The sequence below is a fragment of the Vombatus ursinus genome, unplaced genomic scaffold, assembly GCF_900497805.2.
Source record: "Vombatus ursinus unplaced genomic scaffold, bare-nosed wombat genome assembly UNPS02014832.1, whole genome shotgun sequence".
Taxonomy (NCBI): domain Eukaryota; kingdom Metazoa; phylum Chordata; class Mammalia; order Diprotodontia; family Vombatidae; genus Vombatus; species Vombatus ursinus.
The window spans coordinates 31,027,344-31,053,066 of record NW_020954610.1 but is presented as its reverse complement, the minus strand read 5'-3'; the positions used below and the strand labels follow the sequence as shown (position 1 = coordinate 31,053,066).

General features: G+C 36.9%; 1 pseudogene; it reads right to left on the bottom strand.

The window, feature by feature from the left end:
• LOC114025837 overlaps window positions 1-22,435 on the bottom strand; it is a 102,178-nt pseudogene extending 79,743 nt beyond the window's left edge.
• Between the last annotated feature and the right edge of the window lie 3,288 nt (window positions 22,436-25,723).

The window sequence follows — 25,723 nt, the reverse complement described above, 5'->3', positions numbered from 1 at the left end:
GGCCAGTGCTGTATCCACTGCGCCACCTAGCTGCCCCCAAAATACATTTTTTTTGAGGAGTAAATTTATAGAACAAAAGGGTTAGAAGGAAACAAAGAGATCATCTTGTCTTCCATTCCACTGGAGGTAGGAATTTACCCTCCAATATCTAGTCATGCTTGAAAATTTACAGGGACAAGGAGATGACTACATTTTAAGATAGCTGATTTCTTTGTTGGACAGCTCTAAGAGTCCTTCTTTATGAGGCAGTATGCCCTTTGATCCAGCAATACCACTTCTCTGTCTATATCCCAAAGAGATCATAAAAATGGGAAAAGGACCCACACGTACAAAAATATTTATAGCAACTCTTTCTGTGGTGGTAAAGAACTGGAAATTGAGGGAATGTCCATCAACTGGGGAATGGCTGAACGAGTTGTGGCATATGAATGTAATGGAATACTATTGTGCTATAAGAAATGATGTGCAGTGGACTTCAGAAAAAACCTGGAAAGACTTGTATGGATTGATGCTGAGTGAAGTGAACAGAACCAGGAGACCATTGTACACAGTAACAGCTACATTGTGTGATGACTAACTTTGATAGACTTAGCTCTTCTCAGCAATGCAAGGATCTAAGTCATTTCCAAAAGTCTATGATGGAAAATGCTATCTGCATCCAGAGAAAGAACTATGGATTTTGAATACAGATTGAAGCATACTATTTGTTCTTTTTTTTTTTCTTTTTTCTTCTGTTTTTTTTTTTCTTCTTTCTTGTGGTTCCTCCTACTGGTTCTAATTCTTCTTTACAACATGACTAATGAGAAAATATGTTTAATAGGAATGTATATATAGAACCTATATCAGATTGTACATTGTCTTGGGGAGGGAGGCAGGGGAGTTGAGGGAGAAAATTTAAAACTCAAAAGCTTATGGAAGTGAATGTTGAAAACTAAAAATAAATTAATTAAAAAAATAAATAGAGTGGTGGATCAGTGGAATAGGTTAGGTACCCAAGACACAGTCATTGTTTGATAAATCCAAAGACTCCAGCTTCTGGGATAAGAACTCACTATTTAACAAAAACTGCTGGGAAAACTGGAAAAAAGTATGGTAGAAACTAGGCATAAACCAATATCTTATACCGTATACCAAGATAAAATCAAAATGGATACACAATTTAGATATAAAGAGTGATACTATAAGCAAATTGGGAGAGCAAGGAATAGTTTACCTGTCAGATTTATGGAAAACAGAAAAATGTATGACCAAACAAAAGACAGAGAACGTTATGAAATGACAAATGGATAACTTTGATTATATTAAATTGAAAAGTTTTTACACAAACAAAGCCAATGCAATCAAAATTAGAAGGGAAGTAGAAAGCTGGGGAACAATTTTTATATCCAGGGTCTCTAATAAAGGCCTCATTTCTAAAATATATAGAAAACTGAATAAAATGTATAAGTATACAAATCATTCCCTAACTGATAAATGATCAAAGGATATGAACAGGCAGTTTTCAGATGAAAAAATTAAAGCTATCTGTAGACATATGAAAAAATGCTCTAAATCACTACTGATTAGAGAAATGGAAATCAAAATGACTCTGAGGTACCACATCACACCTATCAGATTAACTAATGTGACAAAACAGGAAAATGATAATTGTTGGAGAAGATGTGGAAAAACTGAAACATTAATGCATTGTTGGTAGAGTTGTGAATTGATCCAACCATTCTAAAGAGCAATTTGGAACTATGCTTAAAGGGCTATAAAATTGTGCATACCCTTTGACCCAACAATACCACTTCTAAGTCTGTATCCCAAAGAGATCATAAAAATGGGAAAATGACCCATATGTTTAAAAAAAAAGATTTACAGCAGCTCCTTTTGTGGTGGCCAAGAATTGGAAATCGAGGGGGTGTCCATTAATTGGGGAATGGCTGAACAAGTTGTGGTATATGAATGTAATGGAATGCTATTGTTCCATAAGAAGAAATGAGCAGTGGACTTCAGAAAAACCTGGGAAAACTTACAGGAACTGATGCTGAGTGAAGTGAGCAGAACCAGGAGAGCATTGTACACAGTAATAGAAACATGAGAGTAGATACTGTTTATTGTATTTGTAACCCTAGTGCCTAGCTTAGTAGTTATATAATAAATAGCTGTTAATTGGTTAGGTTACAGCACAGAAGAAAGTTATCATTGGAATACTCTTTTTAATGTCCAGTATTAGACAAAACTGTTCCCAGTACAAATCACATCTATGAATGCTGTGTAGCTAGAGTGGAAGAGTTTTGGGTGTGAGACAGATTGATTCTCTTCCTACAGTCAAATTTTTATATTTATTACTTTTGTTAATAACCTCAAAGCCAAAGAGAAATCTATGACAGAGGTAATATGACTTAGCAACACTAATAATATGCTGGATTCATCCATTAATATTGTATACCCTGTCTAATATTTACATATACAGCATTTATGATAGGAAAAAGATAAACTGTATGTTCTTGTTTATTTGCTAAGGCAGTGGTGTTGGGGGCAGGGTGGGCATAGTGACTGGAAAAAAAACCTTAAGAAGCATGTTAAACAACTAATAGGGTACTTTTTCACTTTCCTTGGTATATTAACCATTGCAACCTATTGTGACTATAAGGCAAATAGTAAAAATACAATCCTAAAATGTTGTGTTAGTTTAAAAGACTGACAGTTAATTTAGTCTTTTTTCTTTTCTTTTTTTAAATTAAAATAAATTTTATTGATTACTTTTGTTCTTTTTCTTCACCAAAATTTTCTCCACTGTCCCTCCCCTTCCCCTTTCCAGAGAGCTATGTCATATAACAAATAACATTTTTGAAAAGAAGAGAAAAAAATAAGCAAGGCACATCAATTATGTTAAAGAAGTCTGAAAGTATGTACAGTGTATCCACACCTGTGGACCTAGTCACTCTACAAAAAAAAAAAAAAATGGGGTGTGGCATCTTCTCATATCTCTTCTTTGGAAATATGGAAAATTCTTTGGAAAAAATTCTTATTTTTAATTTTGCAACCATCACTCTTGATTGTTTTGTGGTTATTGTTTTTTTTTCCCATTTACACTGTAGTATTCATTGTGTTTATTGTCTTTTTGCCTGTGTTTACTTTACTCCTCATTAATTCACGTAAATCATTCCCTGCTTCTTTACATTCACCATTTAAAAAGTGTTTGGTACTGTATTATCCCCCAGTTATATGTAAAAACAATTTTTAAATCTTTGAGTTCCAAATTCTCTCCCTTTCTCCCTCCCCACTCTCATTCACTGAGAAGGCAAGCAATTCAATATAAGTTATACATGTATAGTCATGCAAAACATTTCCATAACAGTCATGCGGTAAAAGAAAACACATCAAAAAAAAAAACCTCAAGAAAAATAAGGAAAGTTTAAAAAGCTTGCTACAATATGTATTCAGACATCATCAGTTTTTTCTCTGGAGATGGATAGCATTTTTCATCATAAGTCCTTCAGAATTGTCTTGGATCATTGTATCGCTGAGAAAAGTTATTCACAGGTGATCATCTTACAATATTGCTATTATATTGTACACAATACATTTTAGTTTGAATCAGCTCATGTAAGCCTCTCCAAGCTTTTTCCAAAGCATTCCAATCATCATTTCCCATAAAACAATAGTATTCCATCACAATCACGTACCACAATCTGTTCAGCCATTACCCAATTGATAGGAATCCTCTCAATTTCCAATTCTTTGCCATGAGAAAAAAGCTGCTATAAATATTTTTACACATATAGTCGTTTTCCTTTTTTTTTTTAAATCTCTTTTGGGATACAGACCTAGTAGTGGTATTGCTAGGTCAACAAAAGGTATGCATGGTTTTATAGCCCTTTGGGCATAATTCCAAATTACTCTACAGAATGGTTGAATCAGTTCACAATTCCACCAACAACGCATTAATGCCCAATTTTTCCCACATCCCATCCACTATTTTCTTTTCTGTCCTATTAGCCAATCTAATAGGTATGAGGTAGTACCTCAGAATTGTTTTAATTTGCATTTCTCCAGTCAATAGCGAGTGAGAGCATTTTTTTTTGTATGGCTATAGATAGCTTTGGTAACTTCATCTGAAAACTGTTCATATCTTTTGATCATTTATCAATTGGGGAATGGCTCTTACTTTTATAAATTTACCTCAGTTTTCTATACATTTGAGAAATGAGACTTTTAAACTTGCTTCAAAATTTTTTTCACAGTTACTATTGCTAACTGTATTTCCCTCCATCTTATTTCCCTCCATTTATTGTATTCTCTCTCTCCTTTCACCCTGCCCCTCCTCAAAAGTGTTTTGCTTCTATCACCTCCCCTAATCTGCCCTCCCTTCTATCACTGCCCTGATTCTCTTATCCCCCTCCCCTCCTACTTTCCTGTGGGGTAAGATAGATTTCTATACCCAATTGAGTGTGTGTGTTATTCCCTCTTTGAGCCAATTCAGATGACAGTAAGGTCACTCCCCACTTCCCCTCCAGGGTAAAAGCTTTTTCTTGCCTCTTTTATGTGAGATAATTTACCCCATTCTTCCTCTCCCTATCCCTTTCTCCCAGTACATTCCTCTCTCACACCTTAATTTTACTTTTTTTTTAGATACCATTCCTTCTGAATCAACTCACACCTCTGACCTCTGTCTATATATACTTCTTCTATCTGCCCTTATAATGAGAAGGTTCTTATGAGTTGTAAGTATCATCTTCCCACGGAGAAATGTAAACATTTAACCTTATTAAGTTCCTTATGATTTCCCTTTCCTGACTACCTTTTTATGTTTCTCTTGAGTCTTGTATTTGAAAATCAAATTTTCCATTCAGCTCTGGTCTTTTCATTAAGAATGCTTGAAAGTCCTCTATTTCATTGAATATCTATTATTTCTCCTGAAGGATTATACTCAGTTTTTCTAGGCAGATGATGCTTGGTTGTAATTCTAGCTCCTTTATCCTCTGGAATATCACATTCCAAGTTCCTTTAATGTAGAAGCTGCTAAATCTTGTTATACTGACTATGACTCCACCATACTTGAATTGTTTCTTTCTGCTTGCATGCAATATTTGCTCCTTGATGTGGAAGGACTGGAATTTGGCTATAATATTCCTGAGAGTTTTCATTTTGGGATCTCTTTCAGGAGGTGATTGGTGGGTTTTTTTCAATTTCTATTTTACCTTCTGGTTCTAGACTATCAGAGCAGTTTTCCTTGAAAATTTCTTGAAAGATGATCTTTTTTTTTTATCATGGCTTTCAGATAATCCAATAATTTTTAAATTATATCTCCTGCATCTATTTTCCAGGTCAGTTGTTTTTCCCATGAGATAGTTCACATTGTTTTCTATTTTTTTCATTCTTTTGGGTTTTTTATTGTTTCTTGATTTCTTATAAAGTCATTAGCTTCCATTTGCTCAATTCTAATTTTTAAGGAATTATTTCCTTCAGTGAGCTTTTGGACCTCCTTTTCCATTTGGCCAATTCTACTTTTTAAGGAGTTTTTTTTTTTCTTCAGTGAATTTTTGTGTCTCTTTTTCCATTTGGCCAATTCTGCTTTTCAAGGCATTCTTCTGCTCACTGGCTTTTTGTACCTCTTTTACCATTTGGTCTATTCTGGTTTTTAAGGTGTTACTAGCTTCAGCATTTTTGTGTGTCTCCTTTACCAAGCTGTCAACTTGTTTTTCATGATTTTCTTGCATTACTCTCATATCTCCTCCTATTTTTCCCCTACCTATTTTACTTCATTTTCAAAATCCTTTTTGAGCTCTTCCATGGTGTGAGGCCAATTCATATTTTTCTTGGAGACTTTGGATGCAGGAGCTTTGACTTTATTATCCTCTGAGTGTGTGTTTTGATCTTCCTTGTCACCATATTAACTTTCTATGGTCAGATTTTTTCTTCTGTTGCTTGCTCATTTTTCCAGTCTATTTCTTGACTTTTAACTCTTTGTTAAAGTAGGGCTCTATTTCCAGGGTTGAGGGCACACTGTCCTAAGCTTCAGGGGTTTTGTGCAGCTGTTTTCAGAAATACTTCTAGGGACCTGTAAGTTTTCTGTTCTTCCAAGGTGGTATGATCTAAGGAGACATGTGTCTCCTGGCCTATGCTCTTTTCTTTAAGTGACCACAACCACTCTTTTCTATCATGGAACTGTGAGGAAGTTCCTCACTCCACTGTGGCTGCAAGCTCTGGTGTGCTAGTGTTCCTCCTCACCCTGGGAATGCCACCCAGGACAGTGACCTAGATCTGAGTATGGGCAGAGAAACAGAATCCTGCCTCAGTGCTAGCAAAGAGACCTCTGTAATCTCCTTCTGACCAGTTGTTAGATCCCCTTACTATCTGTGGGTAAAAAGCACTGGAAGCAGCTGCTGCTGCTGCTGATTCAGTGACTCTGAAGGCCTGTTCCGGGTTTGTGGGTCCCAGTCTGCTCTGCCCTGGCCTGCACTGGACTGTGTTCCATTCTCACTCAGATGTGACAGACCTTTCCTGTGGACATTCTAAGTTGTCTTGGGCTGGAAAATCATTTCATTCCATCTTTTTGTGGGTTCTGCTACTCTAGAATTTGTTTAGTCACTATTTAAAGGTATTTTGAGGGGTTTGGGAAAGAGATTAAGGGAGTCCCTGCCTTCACTCGGTCATCTTGGTTCCACCTCTATATTCATCATTTTTCACAACACATACCTCATAGTACCCTGAACAGAAATGGTGCCTAGTTTATGACACTAAAACTCATGAAGGATATGGAATATGAATCTGATCTAGTAGGGGATTTCTTAGATTTTAAAAATATAAATTAGGCCTTTCTTCTTTAGTTTATAAATTGAACCTTCCATTCAGAATCTTATTTAACAAAGCCCTTCATGATGGTAGTAAGCAAGCAAATGCCTCTTATGTTGCCCACAAGAAAGGGCTCCTGCAGTCAGAAACATCTAACACATAGTACTATTTCTGTGTCATTATGATGTCCCTATTGACTGTGTTCCTGAGATATCTTCCCAATACTCTGTTCTGTTAAGTGAGCCTGGGAAAAAACAAAGTAAATTCCTACCTTAATTATTAAAGACAAACTGAATGAATGAATTAGAAAGAAATATTCTTTGAGAAAGCTTTGATTTCTCTATGAGCCAAGGAAAGTTACATTTCTAACCACCATGTATTCTATCTATCCCTCTTGGTGTCCAATAGCAGGTACTATTCTGAGCTACCCAGATTACACAAGGAAATGAAAGGCAGTGACCTATATCAGCTGCCACTAAGCCATCAGGGTAGAAGAACAGAAACTTTCCTTTTTTCTGTTAAGGACAGCCTAATGAGTAGGCAGAGAGTACAGTCGAACTCTAATTTGGGATCTTAGTTCTGCACAGACAGCTGAAACAATTCAGGTGGTTTCAAACATTTTGGGGCTGCAGAGCAGGTTAGTAATCTTCCCTAAGGGTGTCTGCAAGAGGAGTAAGTTGTAATGAAGGAAAGTGCATAGTATTTTTTAAAAAGGAAAAAAACCCTCTAAGCTCTGATTCTATGGTGGTATTCAGTTTAAAACCATCCAATTCAACAATGGTTTGTCAAACTCCTACCATGTACAGAATACTGTCCTAAACCCTACAGAAAGATAAGAAGTTTAAGACACAGTTCTTGTCTTCATGGAGCTTACAGTCAATGGTTTGATATAAAAATTTCTCTCACTTAAGAAATTACCTGAATAGACAACACAATAAAAATCCTCATAGTTTGGCTAAGTGACTGGTGACAATTTTTATAAAGACGCTTTCAAAATGACCCTTCTTTAATCTTAATGTACAACCTTATTGGAGTAGGCTAAGGCAGGAGTAACAGTTCTAAAAGGAATTGAATTTTGACTTTTGCTACAGGAAAGATGTTGACTGAGCTACAGAAAGAGTTCAAGAATTAATGTTCAGTTATGTCCTGGATACAGTAGCAGAGAAAAGAGTCAAGAATTAGAAACATCAAGCCTTGAGTTCTACTTTTGTTAAGGACAGACTACTGATTGCAAGTTCCTTGAGGGCAGGAACTATCTTTTGCCTCTTTTTGCTTAGGATAGTGCCTGGCACATAATAGGCACTTAATAAGTGATTATCAAGTGACTTGATTGATTGTGTAAGCATAGAGGACAGTCCAGCTCAAATTTGGTGGTCTCTTAAATGCTTTAAGCTGATACCAACCTAATTTTACCAAACTCAGCCCCCACTATTCCCTAAACAAACCCTTTATTCTTGGTACGGTGTTCTTTCACTACCTGCTTCCACCTCTAATACCAAAGGAAAAAAGGCTCCCTCTCCCTTCCAAGGTAAAGAGGTTGCCTTGCCACATGCTTCTCTCTCTCCAAATTTTATTTATCCTTCAAAGTTCAGCTCAGATATCTCCAGGGATATTTCTCTGGCAACCCATCTCACATCATCCCCTCTCTTTTCTGAACCCTTGCAGCATCTATAGACTATATCATTTATCTGAGTATTTAACCCCATGTTCCATGTAGTGCTTTAGTATGCATGTATGTATTTATGTATGTATATTTAAACATTATTTATTTGTTTTTGACATTCTTTTTTTAAGATTCATTGTTTTATTTATTTTTACTTTTCAACATTCACTTCCACAAGATTTTGAGTTCCAAATTTTCTCCCCATCTCATTCCTCCCCCAACACCAAGACAGCATGCATTCTGAATAACCTTTCCCCTAATCTGCCCTCCCTTCTATCTCCCCCTCACACTTCTCTTACCCCCTTCCTCATCTATTTTCCTGTAGGACAGGATAGGTTTCTATACCCCATTGCTTGAACATCTTTTTTCCCAGTTGCATGTGAAAACAATTTTTTAACATTTGTTTTTAAAATTTGGGTTCCTAATTTCTCCCTTTCTCCCTCTGCACCCACTCTCATTGAGAAGGCAAGCAACTCAATACAGGTTATACTTGCGTAGTCATGCAAAACACTTCTATAGTAGTAATGCTGTGGAAAACTAACCATATTTCCCTTCATCCTATCCTGCCCCCCATTTACTCTATTCTCTCTTTCGACCCTGTCCCTCCTAAAAAGTATTTACTTCTGATTACCCCCTCCCCTAATCTGCCCTCCCCTCTATCATCCTCCTGCTCTCTTATCCCCTTCTCCCCTATTTTCCTGTAGGGTAAGATAGCTTTATATATCCAACTGAGTGTGTATGTTATTCCCTTCTTAAGCCAAATCTGATGAGAATAAAATTCACTCATTCCCTTTCACTTTCCCGCACTTCCTCTCCACTGTAAAAGCCTTTTCTTGTCTGTTTCATGTGAGATAATTTACCACATTCTACCTCTCCCTTTTGCCTTCCCCCAGCATAATACTCACTCACCCCTTAATTTTATTCTCCAGATATCACCCATTCATCTTCAACTCACCCTATGCCCTCTATCTATCAATCTATCTACCTATCTATCTATATCTATATATACACACATATAATTTTTTCCCTACAAATACCCTAATACTGACAAAGGTCTCATGAGTTACACATATCATCTTTTCATGTAGGAATGTAAACAGGTCAACCTTAATAAGTCCCTTATGATTTCTCTTTCCTATTTACCTCTTCATGCTTCTCTTGAGTCTTGTATTTGAAAGTCGAATTTTCTATTCAGCTCTGGTCTTTTCATCAAGAATTTCTGAAAGTCCTTGATTACACTGAATGACAATTTTTTTCCCCTGAAGGATTATACTCAGTTTTGCTGAGTAGGTGATTCTTGGCTGTAATCCTATCCCCTTCGCCCTCCGGAATATCATATTCCAAGCCCTTTGGTCCCTTAATGTAGAAGCTGCTAAATCCTGTGTTATCCTGATTGTGTTTCCACAATACTTGAATTGTTTCTTTCTGGCTGCCTGCAATATTTTCTCCTTGACCTGGGAACTCTGGAATTTGGTTACAATATTCCTAGGAGTTTTCCTTTGGGGATCTCTTTCAGGAGGTGATTGGTGGATTCTTTCCATTTCTATTTTTACCCTCTAGTTCTAGAATATCAGGGCAGTTTTCCTTCATAATTTCTTGAAAGATGATGTGTAGGCTCTATTTTTGATCATGGCTTTCAGATAGTCCAATAATTTTTAAATGATCTCTCCTGGATCTATTTTCAGGTCAGTTGTTTTTCCAATGGGATATTTCACATTGTTTTCTATTTTTTCATTCTGTTGAATTTGTTTTACAGTGTCTTGATTTCTCATAAAGTCACTAGCTTCCTATTGCTCCATTCTAATTTTTAAGGAAATATTTTCTTCAGTGAGCTTTTGGACTTCCTTTTCTTTTCTTTCTTTTTAATTTATTTATTTTTAGTTTTCAACATTTACTTCCACAAAATTTTGAGTTCCACATTTTCACCCCATCTCGTCCCTCCCCCCACCCCAAGATGGCATGCATTCTGAATATCCCTTCCCCTAGTCTGCCCTCCCTTCTATCTCTCCCCTCCTTCTCTTATCCCCTTCCCCTTCTACTTTCCTGTAGGGCAGGATAGATTTCTGTATCCTATTTCCTGTATTTCTTATTTCCCAGGTGCATGTGAAAATATTTTTTTTAAACATGTATTTTTAAAACTTTGGGTTCCAAATTTTCTCCCTTCCTCCCTCCCCACTCACCCTCATTGAAAAGGCAAGCAACTCAATATAGGTTATACATGTGCAGTTACGCAAAACACTTCCTAGTAGTCATGTTGTGAAAAAGTAATTCTATTTCCCTTAATCCTATCCCACCCCCCCTTTATTCTATTCTTTCTTTTGATCCTGTCCCTCCTCAGAAGTGTTTGCTTCTAATTACCCCCTTTCCTAATTGGCCCTCCTCTCTATCATTCCCCTACTCTCTTGTCCCCCTCTCCCCCTATTTTCCTTTAGGGTAAGACAGATTTCCATACCCAAATGAGTGTGTATATTATTCCCTCCTTAAGTCAAATCCTATGAAAATTAGATTCACTCATTCCATCTCACCTTCCCATTTCCCCTCCACTGTAAGAGCCTTTTTCTTTTCTGTTTTTTTGTGAGACAATTTACCCCATTCTACCTCTCCCTTTCTCCTTCTCCCAGTATAATTCACTCTCACCTCTTAATTTTATTCTCCAGATATGACCCCTTCATCTTCAACTCACCCTGTGCCATCTATCTATCTATATCTATATCTATCTATATCTATATCTATCTATCTATCTATCTATCCATATATATATATAATATATATATATATCTACATATATATACATACATACATATAATTTTTTTCCTCCAACTATCCTAATACTGGCAGAGGTTTCAAGAGTTATAAATATCATCTTCCCATGCAGGAATATAAACAGTTCAACCTTAATAAGTCTCTTATGATTTCTCTTTCCTGTTTACCTCTTCATGTTCCACTTGAGTCTTGTATTAGAAAGTCAAATTTTCTATTCAGCTCTGGTCTTTTCATCAAGAATTCTTGAAAGTCCTCTATTTCACTGAATGAACATTTTTCCCCTGAAGGATTATACTCAGTTTTGTTGGGTAGGTGATTCTTGGTTGTAATCCTATCTCCTTTGCCCTCTGGAATATTATATTCCATGCCCTGAGGTCCCTTAATGTAGAAGCTGCTTAATCTTGTGTTATCCTGATTGTGTTTCCACAATACTTGAATTGTTTCTTTCTGGTTGCTTGGAATATTTTCTCCTTGACCTGGGAACTCTGGAATTTGGCTACAATATTCCTAGGAGTTTTCCTTTGGGGATCTCTTTCAGGAGGAGATCGGTGAATTCTTTCAATTTCTATTTTGCCCTCTGGTTCTAATATATCAGGGTACTTGCCCTCGATAATTTCTTGAAAGATGATGTCTAGGCTCTTTTTTTGATCATAGCTTTCAGATAGTTCAATAATTTTTAAATTCTCTTTCCTGGATCTATTTTCCAGGTCAGTTGTTTTTCCAATGAGATATTTCACATTGTTTTCTAATTTTTCATTCTTTTGGATTTGTTTTACAGTGTCTTAATTTCTCATAAAGTCACTACCTTCCAATTGCTCTATTCTAATTTTTAAGGAAGTATTTTCTTCAGTAATCTTTTGGACTTCCTTTTCCATTTGGCCAATTTTGCTTTTTAGGACATTCTTCTCATCATTGGCTTTTGGGACCTCTTTTGCCATTTGGGTTAGGCTATTTTTAAGGTGTTATTTTCTTCAGTATTTTTTTGGGTCTCTTTTAGCAAGCTGTTGACTTGTTTTTCATGATTTTCTTGCATCACTCTTATTTCTCTTCCAAGTTATTCCTCTACTTCTCTTACTTGCTTCTCAAAATCCTTTTTGAGCTCTTCCAAGGCCTAGGACTGATTCATATTTTTCTTGTAGGCTTTGGATGTAAGAGCTTTGACTTTGTTGTCTTCTTCTGGTTGTATGTTTTGATCTTCTTTGTCACCAAAGAAAGATTCTATCGTCTGACCTTTTTTGCAATTTGCTCATGATCCCAGCCAATTTCTTGAGTTTTAAACTCTTTGTTAAGTTATGGGTCTGCTTCTAGTGTGGAGGGTGTACTGTTCCAAGCTTTGGAGGTTTTATGCAGCTGTTTTCAGAGATATTTCTAGGGACCTGTAAGTTTTCAGTTCTTCCAAGGTGGTGTGATCAAAGGAGAAGTGTTTACTCCTTTCCTGGCCTGTGCTCTGGTCTATGAGTGACCACAACCACTCTTTTCTGCCTTGAAACTGTGAGGAGAATTCCCTTTCCACCACCACTACAACCTCCACCATACCAGCACTCCTCCTTGCCCCAGGACCACCACCCAGAACTGTGACCCAGATCCAAGCATAGGCAAAGCAAGAGAATTCTGCCTCAGGAAGAGCAAAGAGATCCCTGCAGTCCCCCTCTGATCAGCCACTTCAACCCCCCTTAGTCTGTGTCCCGGAAGCTCCAGAAGCAGCTGTCACCCCAGGGTTGTGCCAGGACTGGGGATGGGACTGAGCTTCTCTCTGACTGTGGTCACAGACTTTTCCTACTGACCTTCTAAGTTGTGTTTGGCATTTGTGGGTTGAGAAGTCTGGAAACCACCACAGCTGCCCATGATTCAGTCCTCTGAGGCCTGCTCCTGGTTCACTGAGGCCTGGTCTTTGCCTTCACATGTGCTGAAGCTGAACTGTGTTTCTCTCTCGGCCTGGCGCGACAGACCTTTCTAATCAACCATTCAAGTTATCTTGGACTGGAAATGTGTTTCACTCTGTCTTTTTGTGGGTTCTGATGCTCTAGAATTTGTTTAGAGCCATTTTTTTACAGATATTTGGAGGGTTTGGGGGAGTGCTCAAGGAAGTCACTGCTTTTACTCCACCATCTTGGCTCTGCTCCTCTTTAACATCTGTTGCAAAAAAAGCAAGAAAAATAAAGTGAAAAAATATACTTCATTTTGCACCGAATTCATCAGTTCTTTCTCTGAAGGTAAATAGTATTTTTCATCGTGAGTCATTTGGAATTGTCTTGGGTCATTAGCTTGATCAAAGTAGCTAAGTCTTTCACAGTTTGTCATCATTATAATCTTGCTGTTGCTTTGTACACTGTTCTCCTGGTTCTGCTCAATTCACTTTGCATCAGTTCATATATGCTTGACTTTTATACAAATTACTTTCTCTTTCTATAAAATGAGATTTTTGGACCAAAAGATCTCTAAGGTTCTTTCCAGTTCTAAGATTCTATGATACTTCAATTAAATAAAGCTTCAAATTTAAAAAAAAAAATTAAAAAATGGAAGTTGCCATGATGTCAGTTTTTCATTCTGTGCCTACTACAAATCATAAAACTATCATTTTAGAGCATAGAAAACAGACCCTTAGTACTATAATAGAAGAGAATTATTTCCAATATTTACTTTCTTTATAATTTCTTAACATTAGAATTCTCTGGGTGTCAGTATATGGCTAAAAATCATACAATGCTACAATATCAAAGGAAGCTAAATTGACCCAAAGGAAAAATGAATTTTCAAAGGATCATTGCTTTAAAGCTATGTGACATTTGGAGGCCATCTGGTCCATTCATATCATTTTGCAGATAAGATAACTGAGAATTAGAGAGGTAAAGTGGGTGGAATCAGGCTGAAGCATATTATCAGTGATGACATGTGCTCATCTTTATGAGACAGTAAAAGAGTTTTGATTTCTAATATAATCCTAGAGTTGCCCAGGAAGAACCAAATGGAGTCAACATTCTCAAAAGACAGTCAAACTTGGATTGTCTTTATTGAGAAATTAGTTTCTTAATGAGCTTGAATGAAAAAAGCAATAATTATATATATATATATATATATATATATATATATATAAAAATTTAAAACCCTATTCAATAAATTCCAATGGTTTTTAAGTTATTGAAAGGCCATGGTCATCCACTGCATCCCAGGCCATTGTCTTGACTTTTGTCTTGTCACTGGAATTTGATGACTCTAGAGAAGAGAGTGAAACTAAAGACTTGGTGCAACTCTGCATCACTTAAATCCAATTCACTTGAAAGTCAAGACATCACCCTTGTGATGTCATTGGTCCTCCTCAAAAACAAAGAATGAACAACAACAACAATAACAACAGAATACAATAAAATATTCTTTGACTATCTTCTAGTGTTCTATACAACCTGGCCCAAACCTATCTATCCAACCTTACTGGGCACTAACTCAACCTCCAAACTCTGCAATTTGGACAAAAGGTCTTTCTCTCTGTTCTTCATACGTGACACTCCATCTCCCATTCTGTGCTTCTGTACTAGCTGCACCACCTGCCTGAAATTCACTTCCTCCTTACCAATACTCATAGAGTCCTTTTCTTCTTTTAAGACTCAGGTCCCATGCAGAGATGGCCCTTCTTGCCAAGGCAAACTCCTCAACATGCACAAGTGATCCCAGTCTACCCCATCTTCTCTAGTACATGTTCCCTCTCCCATCCCTTCTCTTACAATCATTAAGTTTCTCTGTTTACTAGCTAAAGCACAGATCTAACCATGTTGCCCCCCTATTCAATAAACTTCAGAAGAAAACAATATATACATACATACATATATATATATATATTTATATGTAGTCAGGCAGGCAAGTAATAAGAATTTAATAAATGCCTGCTATGTGCTATGGATACAAAAAGAGGCAAAAAAGACAATCCTTGCACTCAAAGTGCTCACAGTCTGATGAAGGAGACAATAAGCAAACAAATATATACAAACAGGAAACAGGTTGTTTCCCTGATGCCTACAAACATGTCCATGTCTTGCCTATCCTTGAAAACTCCTCACTTGATCATCTATACCAACTGGTTATGATCTTTTATTGCTTCTCCCTTTGGTCCCTAAACTCCTTGAGATGCTATCTACAATCATTGTCTCGCTTCTTTCCTCTCACTCTCTTTTTAATTCTCGATAGTCTGGCTTCTGATCTGATCATTCAACTCAAACTACTCTCTCCAGTTATCAATGGTCTCTTAATTGCCACATCTACTGGCCTTTTTTCAGTCTTCATCTTCTTGATCTTTCTTTAATCTTCGACACTATTAATCACCTTCTCCTTGACACTCTCTTCTCTCTAGGTTTTTGTGACTCTTGTCTTCCTGTTCTCTCCTAACCTATTTTACCATTCCTTTTCAATCTCTTTTGCTGGATCTTTATTCAAGTGACACCCAATAATCATGAATATTCCTTAAGGCTCTGTCCAAGGCCTTCTTCTTTTCTCCTTTTCTACCATTTTTCTTGGTGATCTCATCAGCTCCCATGAATTTAATTATCACCCCAGGTCTATTTATTCAGACCTAACCATTCTCTTGACCTGTAGTCTTGTATCTCCAACTGCCTATTGGATATCTTGAACTGGATGCCCTATAGATCTTTCCAACTCAATATGCCCAAAACCGAACTCATTATCTCTCCCCTAAAACCTTCTCTTTTCCTAACTTTCTTACTATCGTCAAGGGTATTACTATCTTCCCAGTCATCCAAGTTTGCAATGCAGGTGTCATTCTTGATTCCTCATTCTCTCTCACCTGCAACGCTCAATCTGTTGCCAAGTCCTGTTAATATCTCATAAATAGCTTCTTTTTATTCTCTGACACTGCCACAACTCTGGGGCAGGCCCACCTTACCACACCTTGACTATTGTAATAGCCTTCTGTTTGGCTTCCCTAAGTCAAGTCTTTCCCTAATCTCCCTAATCACATATCTATCCAAGTTATCATCCTAAAGCACAGGTTTGACCATGTTAATCCCCTTATTCAATAAACTCCAGAGGAAAACAGCATATGCATATTTTTAAATTTATTTTTATATTTTTTCAAGGCAATTGAGGTTAAGTGACTTGTCCAGGGTCACACAGCTAGTAAGTGTCAAGTGTTTGGTCTGAGCCTGGATTTGAACTCAGGTCCTTCTGACTTCAGGGCTGGTGCTCTATCTACTGTGCCACCTACCTGCCACCAGTAAATGCATATTTAAGTAGTCAGTCAGTCAATAAGCATTTATTAAATCCCCATCATGTTCGAAGATCTCTGCTAAGTGCTGGAGGCAAAAAATGAAGTCCCTGACTTCAAAGGGCCCATACTCTAATGGAGAAGACAATAAGCAAACAAATGTATACAAACAAGCTATATGCAGAAAAATAGGAAATAATTAAAAGAAAAAAGGCACTAGAATTAAGAGTAGTTGGGAAAGACTTCCTGGAGAAAATGAGATTTCAGCTGGAACCTAAAGGAAGCTAGGAAAGCAGGAAGGCAGACAATAGGAGAAAGAACATTCCAGACTTGGAGGATAGCCAAAGAAAATGCCCAAACTCCAGAGATGGAGTGTCTTATTTGTGGAACAGCAAGGCAGCAAGTGTCACCATATCAGAGAGTATGTGATGGGGAATAAGGTGTGAGAAGATTGCAAAGGTAGGGGAGGACTAGGTTATAAACACTTTAAATGCCATATAGAATTTTGTATTTGATCATAGAGGTGATAGGGAGCCAGTAGAATTTGTTGAGTAGGTAAGTGATATGGCTGGATAATTACAAAGTGAATCCAAGGTAATTTAGGGAAAGACGCACTTGTAGTTAGGAAGATTGGGAATAGTGGCCTTAAGTAATAGAGCTGAGCTTTTGAAGCAAATTAGAGATTCTAAGGGGTAGAGGTAAGGAGGGAGTACATTCCAGCCATAGGGCATAGCTAATATAAAGGCATGTAGAGTGGAGATGGAATATCATATGTGAGAAATAGAAAAAAAAAAAAGACCAATCTGGCTGGACTATAGACTGCAAGAAGAGGAGTAATACGTAATTATGCTGAAAATGTAGGTTGGAACCAGGTTGTAAAGGACTTTAAATGTCATAGTCATTTGTATTTGATCCCAGATGTAATATGGAAAAACTGGAGTTTATTATACAGGGGAATGACAAAAAATGACAATCTGACCTGTACTTTAGGAATATTACTTTGGTAGATATGTGACAAATCATTTGGGACTGGGAAGAGATCTGAGGAAGGAAGACTAACAGGGAAGTTACTGTAATAAACCAGGTGAGAGGTAATGAATATCTGGTAGTGATCTTGTGAATGGAGAGAGAGCAAGAGGTGTGAAATATGTTTTGGAGGTATAATCAAAAAGACTTGGGAACTTATTGGATGTGAAGGGGATAAAGGTAAGGGAAGTCAGGGATGGTTCAAGGTTTTGAACCTGGTTAACTGAAAGAATAGTGATGCCCTTAATAGAAATGGGGAAGTTTGGAAAGGAGGAGGGTTTTTAAGGAAAGGTAATGAGATCTGTTTTGCCCATGTTTACTTTGAGATGCCCTATGGGACAATCTAATTTGAAATATCTAATAGGTAGTGGATGATGCCAAACTGCACCTCCGGAGAGAGACTGGGTCTAATATATAGATCTGTGAGTGATCTTCATAGAAATGATAATGAAAACTATTAAGAGATAACGAGTTCACCAAAAGAGAAGGAGTAGAAGAAAAGGAGGTCTAGGACAAAGACCACAGTTAGAGGGAGGGAATATGATTATTGGGGCAGCAAAAGTCACTAAAAAGGAGTAGTTAGACAGGTAGAGAACCAAGAGAGAGTATGGTATCACAAAAACCTAGAGAGGAGTAAGTATCCTGGAGGAGAAGGTGGATAACAGTGTCAAATGCTGTAAAGAGGTCAAGAAACATGAAGATTGAGAATTGGCTGTCAGATTTCACAATTAAGAAACAGCTGGAAACTTAGAGATTCCCAATTCAGTTGCATGATGATGTCAGAAACCAGATTCCAAAGAGCTGAGAAGTGAGAGAAGTGTGAACAATGAGCCTAAACAACTTTCTTAGGAGGTTGGATGGATCAAAATCTCTATCAGAGAGGCAAATAGACACACTGAGGAGCTTCTGAATCTACTAAAGCATAATAATGTACGTTCCAGTTGAAGATCTGCATTTAGTGAAATAGATTATCCAAAGTCTGAGGGTTCAAATAAACATTCCCTTTAATAAAATATATATTCAACTATCTCTAGGTAAAAGCAGTCTCCAAGGTGGTTAAAAAGCATTTCATGAAAATAAAAGCAAGTAAAAGCCCTGGAGTCTCAGGAGCTCCCCTCCGAAAAAACCCCACTTTAATATTCTTTTTACTCAAGGAGCCTATATTTGGGTGCCAAATCTTTCCCTACTCTGCATCATAGCTTCTTTGTTCACTACAGTCCTGACTGGTGTTGTGGGAGTGTGGCTGGGTCAACTTATACATCTCCAGATATACCAGTATCCATTCTCACAACATAAGCGATCCTGTCTCTCCAATATCTCTTACACCTAGCCCTACCTTTCCACTCTCATTGCTACTATCCTACTTCAGCTCTTCATTAATTCTCACCTGGACAATTTTAATAGTCTTCTAACTGGCCTCACTGCCAACAAATAACTTTCCTCCCTAATTCATCCTTTCCATCACTGCCAAAGTTATCTTTCTAATTCACAAGCCTGGTCATGTCATTCCTCCATTCAAAAATCTTCACTGGTTCCACAATTACCTGGAAAAATTAAAATGTAAATTCCATACTCTGTCATTTCAAACTTTCCATAATTTGACCTCAAGCTTCACAATTTGGCCTTACCTCACAATATCTCCTAGCATGTGTTCTAATGTTCTAGCCAAAGTGAACCAGGAGATAGACACCAATTCGTCCTGCACTCTCCAGCATCCATGCAGTCACAGTCTCTCTCCCATACCTTCAGCTACTATAATGCTTCCACTCCTTGAAGGACCAGATAGTGTGCCACCCTCTTTTATATAGCACTTCTTTCTTTCCTTCTTTTTTCTGTCTTTCTTTTCAAAAAGAATTTGTGTTTGGGCTTTTTAGTACATTTATAAGGAAAGTTTAGAGACTACAAAAAATTATAGCATTTGTCATGTCATTGGCTACACAGAAATCATATTTCAAGTATTTAAAAAAACTTCACCATATATTTTATCATCTAAATCAAAATCACAAAATTTGCCTTACATAAATTATTTTACAATCATATGGTCATATTATTGCTTTGAGGTTTCTTTTAAGGAAAAATAAAAAGGACTCAATAATTTTTAAAATTAAAAAGTACTTCACATTTCCTTGCTTATTTTATAGGCTCAAAAAAACTATTAGTAGTTTTAAGACTTAATATAGATATGAAACATGTCAAATTCCTAAATAATAGAATAGAGGTAAAGTTGACATTTAGAATGTTTAAATATTTCCAGTAAATACCATTTGTATTAGTGTAACTGCAACATTTCAACATTTAGCATTTCCCATAATTAGCCAATAAAGACTTTTTTTGGTTTTTGTTTTTCTAAGGAAGAGGGGGAAGATTACAGGATGGACAGGGAGTTACCATCAGACTGTTATACTTCCTTTAAACTCAAAATTCAAAACCATCTTCACTGCATCATGATACAGTTATCTGGAACTTGAAGAATTTTGGCTTTAATCCCATAATTCACCATCTATTGGATTTGGAGCTTGTGTAGACAGAAAACCCTACAATGTTCACTATGATGTTCATACTGCCCTTGCCTTGGTAAATCCTTTGAGTATAAATTGAGGCAAATACATTTCCCCTTGAAGTACTACCATTGAAGCCAGGGACAAATGTACTGAAAGCAATTTCTTCCAACCTTGCAGGGATATCCTGTTGAGCATCTAACAGTACTTCTACTAAAGATTGTGCCAAATGGCTATATGGTTCCAGATCGAAGAAAGAAATAGCTTTGCCAATGTTACCACAGTGATGAGCACATCCAGTTTGGTAAACATTTATCAGTGGTTGAAGGAAAGTCAAAATTAATATCATGTTGAACATTTTCAAAATCTAGTCCTCTGGCAACTACTCAAATAGCAACAAGGATTGGGCCCTTTTCACATTAAAAACTCCCAAGAGCTTGCTTTCACTCTCTGTTCCCAAGTACCATGAATACTCGTTGATATTTTTTCTTAACAAAGAAAGGTTGTGATAAAATCTGCCTTTTTCTTAGCTTCAACAAACATCATTGTTCTTTCCTCATCTATGTTGCATTGAATTTCAAAAAGTTTCTCTTATTTTGAGTATTGGCCAATTTGCAGAACAGTATGTTGAACATCACCACAAGCTCCAGCCACTTATTCAACCATGACAGTCATTTTTTAAAAAAAAAACTATCCAGCCAACCTTTGAATTTTTTCTGGAAAAGTGGCACTAAATATCACAGTTTGGCAATGGTCTTTCAATGGCATTCCTGGAAAGGAAATTAGCTTCTTCATTTCAGGATCAAAACAAGTATTCAGTTATCTTCATCCAAGACTAAATATCTGACCTGCCTAAATCTAGTCTTTACTTAAAATGTCCATTAGCCTTCCTGGCATTGCACATAAAATACTACAGCCTTGCATTATTTGGCAAACTGAATGTCCCAATTGTGTTCCCTCCTAGATTACAACAGGTCTTATACAAGTCCCAAAAGAAAATTTCCTTGCTTCCAGGAAAATCTCATTGATCAACTCTCAAGTTAGAGCAAAAAATAATACACTCTGGTTCTTATTGATTCTTAAAATGACTGGCAGTTACTCCATCCCACATCATATGAGCCAAAAATGGCAAAAGAAAAGCTGCAGTTTTTCCAGACCTTGATAGTATAATGGGAATACTATATTTTTGCACAGGAGTAAATTTGGTATAACCAGCTTTAGTAATATTGTTATTGAGTGTCTGACAGAGATCTGCCTCTTCAAAAGTGACCATTGCTGGCAAAGCATCAGGCCCAGATACTTCCATAAGAATAGTATCATTTTTGTCAAAGTTTATGCCAGTCTGCTAGTGTGCAAAGATAGGATTCTTCATTTTCAGGTGGGGCAGATGGTATGTAGTTCACTTTTGGTCCTTGAAAGTCACCACTTAGGGGGCAACTAGGTGGAGCAGTGGATAAAGCTATGGCCTTGGAATCAGGAGGACCTGAGTTCAAATGTGGCCTCAGACACATGACACTCACTAGCTGTGTAACTCTGGGCAAGTCACTTAACCCCTATTACCTCACCAAAAAAAAGTCACCACTTTCTCCTTCAGCCTCTGATTTCTAAGTGTTTCTTTGAGAACCTACCACTTCTTTATTGAATTCTCTTCCAACACTTCTGCCTCAAAAATTGTCGATCAACTAATTCCGTCCTTGAACTAAAAAAACTACCAGGGAATTGAGGCCCATCCTCTCATTCAGATTCACTATTGTGAGTTACACCAAATCCTTGAGGGCAACCTTGGAAACTGCCACATCTACCTCCTCTTGATGACCCTGAAGCTTCTTAATCATTTCTGTCTTGATAATCATCTCTCCTGGTGAATCCTCTGTACCTTGTCTAATTATCTTCATCGTTAGATTCTCTCCAACAGCTAGAGCTATTACCTTCTTCAAATCTGTTACTTGAAAAACCTGTTTCCAAAACCCTTTCTAGATCCAAATCCACCCATTGTGGATAGATTCTCTCTCTTTGAAGGCTGATCACTGGCATCTCTGTTTCTCAAACTTTGTCCAGAAGCAAATTTACTCCTCTTGAATTTATCTTTTCAGGTAGTTACATCATTGATTTCTGATCAATCTGAAGCCCTAATAAAAGCAACTCCATTTGCTCCAGAAGAATAGGTATCCTTGTCAAATACAGGGACCAAAGATGGTATGTGAGGTTTGAGGATTCCTGTGTCCCAATCTTCATTTTCTATGTTGGTCACAAGTTCTTCTCTATAAGGCCTTTCTTAAGGATTGTGAATTTAATGTTGGAAAATTACCTCAGAGACCATGTAGTTTAGTCTTCTCAGTATATAGAAGAGGAAATACCCAGAGAGGTGGTGACTTGCTCAAGGTCACTTGTAAAATAGCATTAAATAACTGTGTTAGTACCCCTACTATCTAAACTCCTTCCCCAAATCTGTTCTACCTCCCTGCTGGACTTTCCATGCACTTACCTCATTCCTACTTGTATTATATTTATTTGTATCCCTATCACTCTCCTCCTACTAGTTGTAAGCTCCTTGAGTTATTTCTCCTGTGCCTAGCATATTAGAGATACCTAATAAATATTTGTGGAATTCAACTGAATTTGGTGAATATTATTCCCTTAGAAAGAAAAGCTATAATTAAGAATTTTTTTTAAAAGCATCAACACAGTGAAGGTTTTGAGACATATACTGGCATGCTGAATTCCTAAATTGGTGTCAAAAGTAATGAAAGCACTAGGAGGGATGGGTTTTTAACTCCACACTGACAGGAGAGACAGGAGAGATAAGGAAGGGCTAATGTGCTGTTGCCATTTAAAAAGGGAATTGTGGAAGAACAGGGAAAACTACAGACCTATGAGCCTGACCTTTAGTATAAGGAAAATTCTCCAGTGTCTGATGAGAGAAGAAAATAGGATACTTCATAGTAGCAGAAAGTTCCAAGACAGGTGTGTTGATAGCACAAAGGAAAGACTGGTCTTAAAAAGTATCTGTAGCTTCAGTGACCAGGAGGAAATAAATGACAGTAGGGGAAGAAAAAAGAGCAAAACAATCAGTTCTCCAAAAATCTCTGCTGCAAAAAGACTGCAAATGGGTTTAGAAAAGTCAGCATAAAGACAGATTTTTAACAGGGTTAAAAACCTGCTTCAGTAATAGGGGTCAAGAGGATCAGTACAAGGACATATCTCATAAGAAATGGCAAGCTAAGTACCATTGGGACATTTCTAGATTGATTACTATACAATCTAGATATATCTTTAAGCAATTAATGTAAATAACTATTATATTTTTAGTATCATCCAAGTAATTTACAACATGTTGACAGTTAAAGAAACTATATTTATTTGCCTAAACTTTTAAGATGTCTCTGAATGGGGGAAGGATTATTGAATCCAAAATGGAGGGATGGGTATCAGAAAATTCAGGAATAAATGAGGGGTGTGAATTATAGACTGATTAGTAAGATGCCTTTAATGAGAAAAAAATACACGTCAACAAGGATTTGGTTTTAAAAAAATATTCTAAAGAAAAACTGCTTGGCACATTTTTCAAGAAGATTAGGAATTCAAATCCATCTGCTCAATTTCTGACAAACAGCAATAAATTTAACCAAAGGCAGGGACCCACTCTAATAGCTAGATAACAATGGACCACGAATTGGAGAGCCTATTCTGGTAGTATGGAGGACATCTTGTCTTTGTTGCAACCAGTGTGAGGTCTCCTATGTAAGGCCAGGAAAGGAGATGAAGTTATGTCAGATGACAGTTTTAAGTATAAATGAATTTAAGTAAGAGTCTGAACTTCCTAAATTCTAGGCTCCATCTTTGTGAAACATTTAATGAGAATGGAACTCAGTTACTTTTTGCCCCTTCTCATTTCAGATGCTTACTTGTGCCTCTTCTGCTGCACCCCTTTGTGTAGGAGGAAAGTCATCAACTGCCAGGGAAAGGAGTCAGATATAAGTATTTTTCCTTTCTCTATTTGGGATTAAGTGATTCAGGTTTAGGAATTAAGGGGAGAATAGAATGTTAACAATTCATATTCATCTCTGCTAGAACCAGTATAAGTGAAAGAAAACAAATGCCTCTTTTCTTGTTACCTCTTTTAGATTACTATAAGTTGCTCCAGATACCACCTTTTCTTCACTTAGGAAATGGCACTTAACAAACAGAATTCTCCTTTTCTACCTCTTAAAGATGCAGGGAATTTACTGAACCAGTTTCTTGAGCAGACATCATGCTGGTATAAAAAATATCTAGTGAAAGGATCATAAGATCATAACTTTAGAGATGAAAGGGACCATAGAGGCCATTTAAGCCCTGATATCAATCTAATTGAGGATTGGTTGAAGGAGCTGGCATGTTTAATCTGGAGGAGAGAAGATTTAGAGGAGGCATGCTAGCTATTTTGAAGTATGTCAAGAGCAGTCATGGTAGGAAAAGGATTAGATTTGGTCTTCTTAGCCCTAGAGGGAAGTACTAAGAATGATGGGTTGAAGTTACGGAATGACAAAGTAAAGCTTGATGTTAGAGAAAATGTCCTAATAATCAGAGTTATATAAATGTGAAATAGGCTGCCTTGGGAGGCATTCAGTTTTTCCTGACCTCTAGTCAGGTCACTGTCAAGTAAGTTGTAAAAGAAATTATTATTTAGGATTGTGTGGTCTAGATGGTCTCTGAGGTTCCTTCTGACTCTGAGATTCTGTTAAATGGAATAGACCAAGTCACAAAGTTGTAAAAAATGGCACTTAACTTTTTATGGTATCAAAGTAGATGCCAATAAATGGAGGTGTGCCTAAACAAATTGGGTTGCATGAATTGTGCTGAAAGAAAGGATGCTTATGATGAAGAGAGAGAAGCATGGAGAGACTTATATGAACTAATGCAAAGTGAAGTAAGCAGAACCAGGAAAACAATATACACAAAGACTACATCAATGTAAATGGAAAGAATAACAACCACAAAACAATGAGTAATGAATCTTGTAAGCTTACAAAGAATAAGCATGGCCCTCAGAAAGAGTTGCAAGATGACACAGTCCTTCCCCCTCACTCCTTTGCAGAGGTGGGAGTTCCACAGGTATAGAACATTGTGTGTGTTGTTGGATTGTTTTGATGTGTTTCACTGATTTTTTTTCCTCTTCTTTTTCTTTTTCTTAAAAAAAAAAACTTTGTTATATGATTATATGAAATGGTGTGTGGGAAAAAGAAGGGATACATGAGGAAATAAAGTATTATAAAATAAATGATTAATAAACATTTATTTTTAATATCAAGACTTAAAAGTTATGCACATTTAGTTGAAATTTGAGCAAAAGCAAACCAAAATATCAATGATAGTCCAATTTATAGTTTCCAGAGAAGGTCAACAACTTCCTTTTATACCTATACTTTATGAATAAAAATAGTTCACTACCAAGAAATTCTTCCTTAGAGCTAACTTGAGTTTTCTATGCTTCATTCCGAGACCTTTTTGCTCCTCAGTGGAAATTGAAGGCACCTTCTTCTTAGCATCATATTTCCTCCTTGCCATGATGAACAAGTATGAAATATGGACAAAAGTCAAATATAATGATTGGGAATGGATGCTTGGGATCTACATCATTGGAATGAACATCCAAACCAAAGTGATGCAATCAAAAATCCTTTTGAGTATGTATATAATAAAATATCATCTCTCCTTTTTGGTTAAAAAGAGAAAAGAAGCATCTGCCCCAATGAAGTCTTTTATATACCTGGAGATTGTATATTATCCATCAGCCTT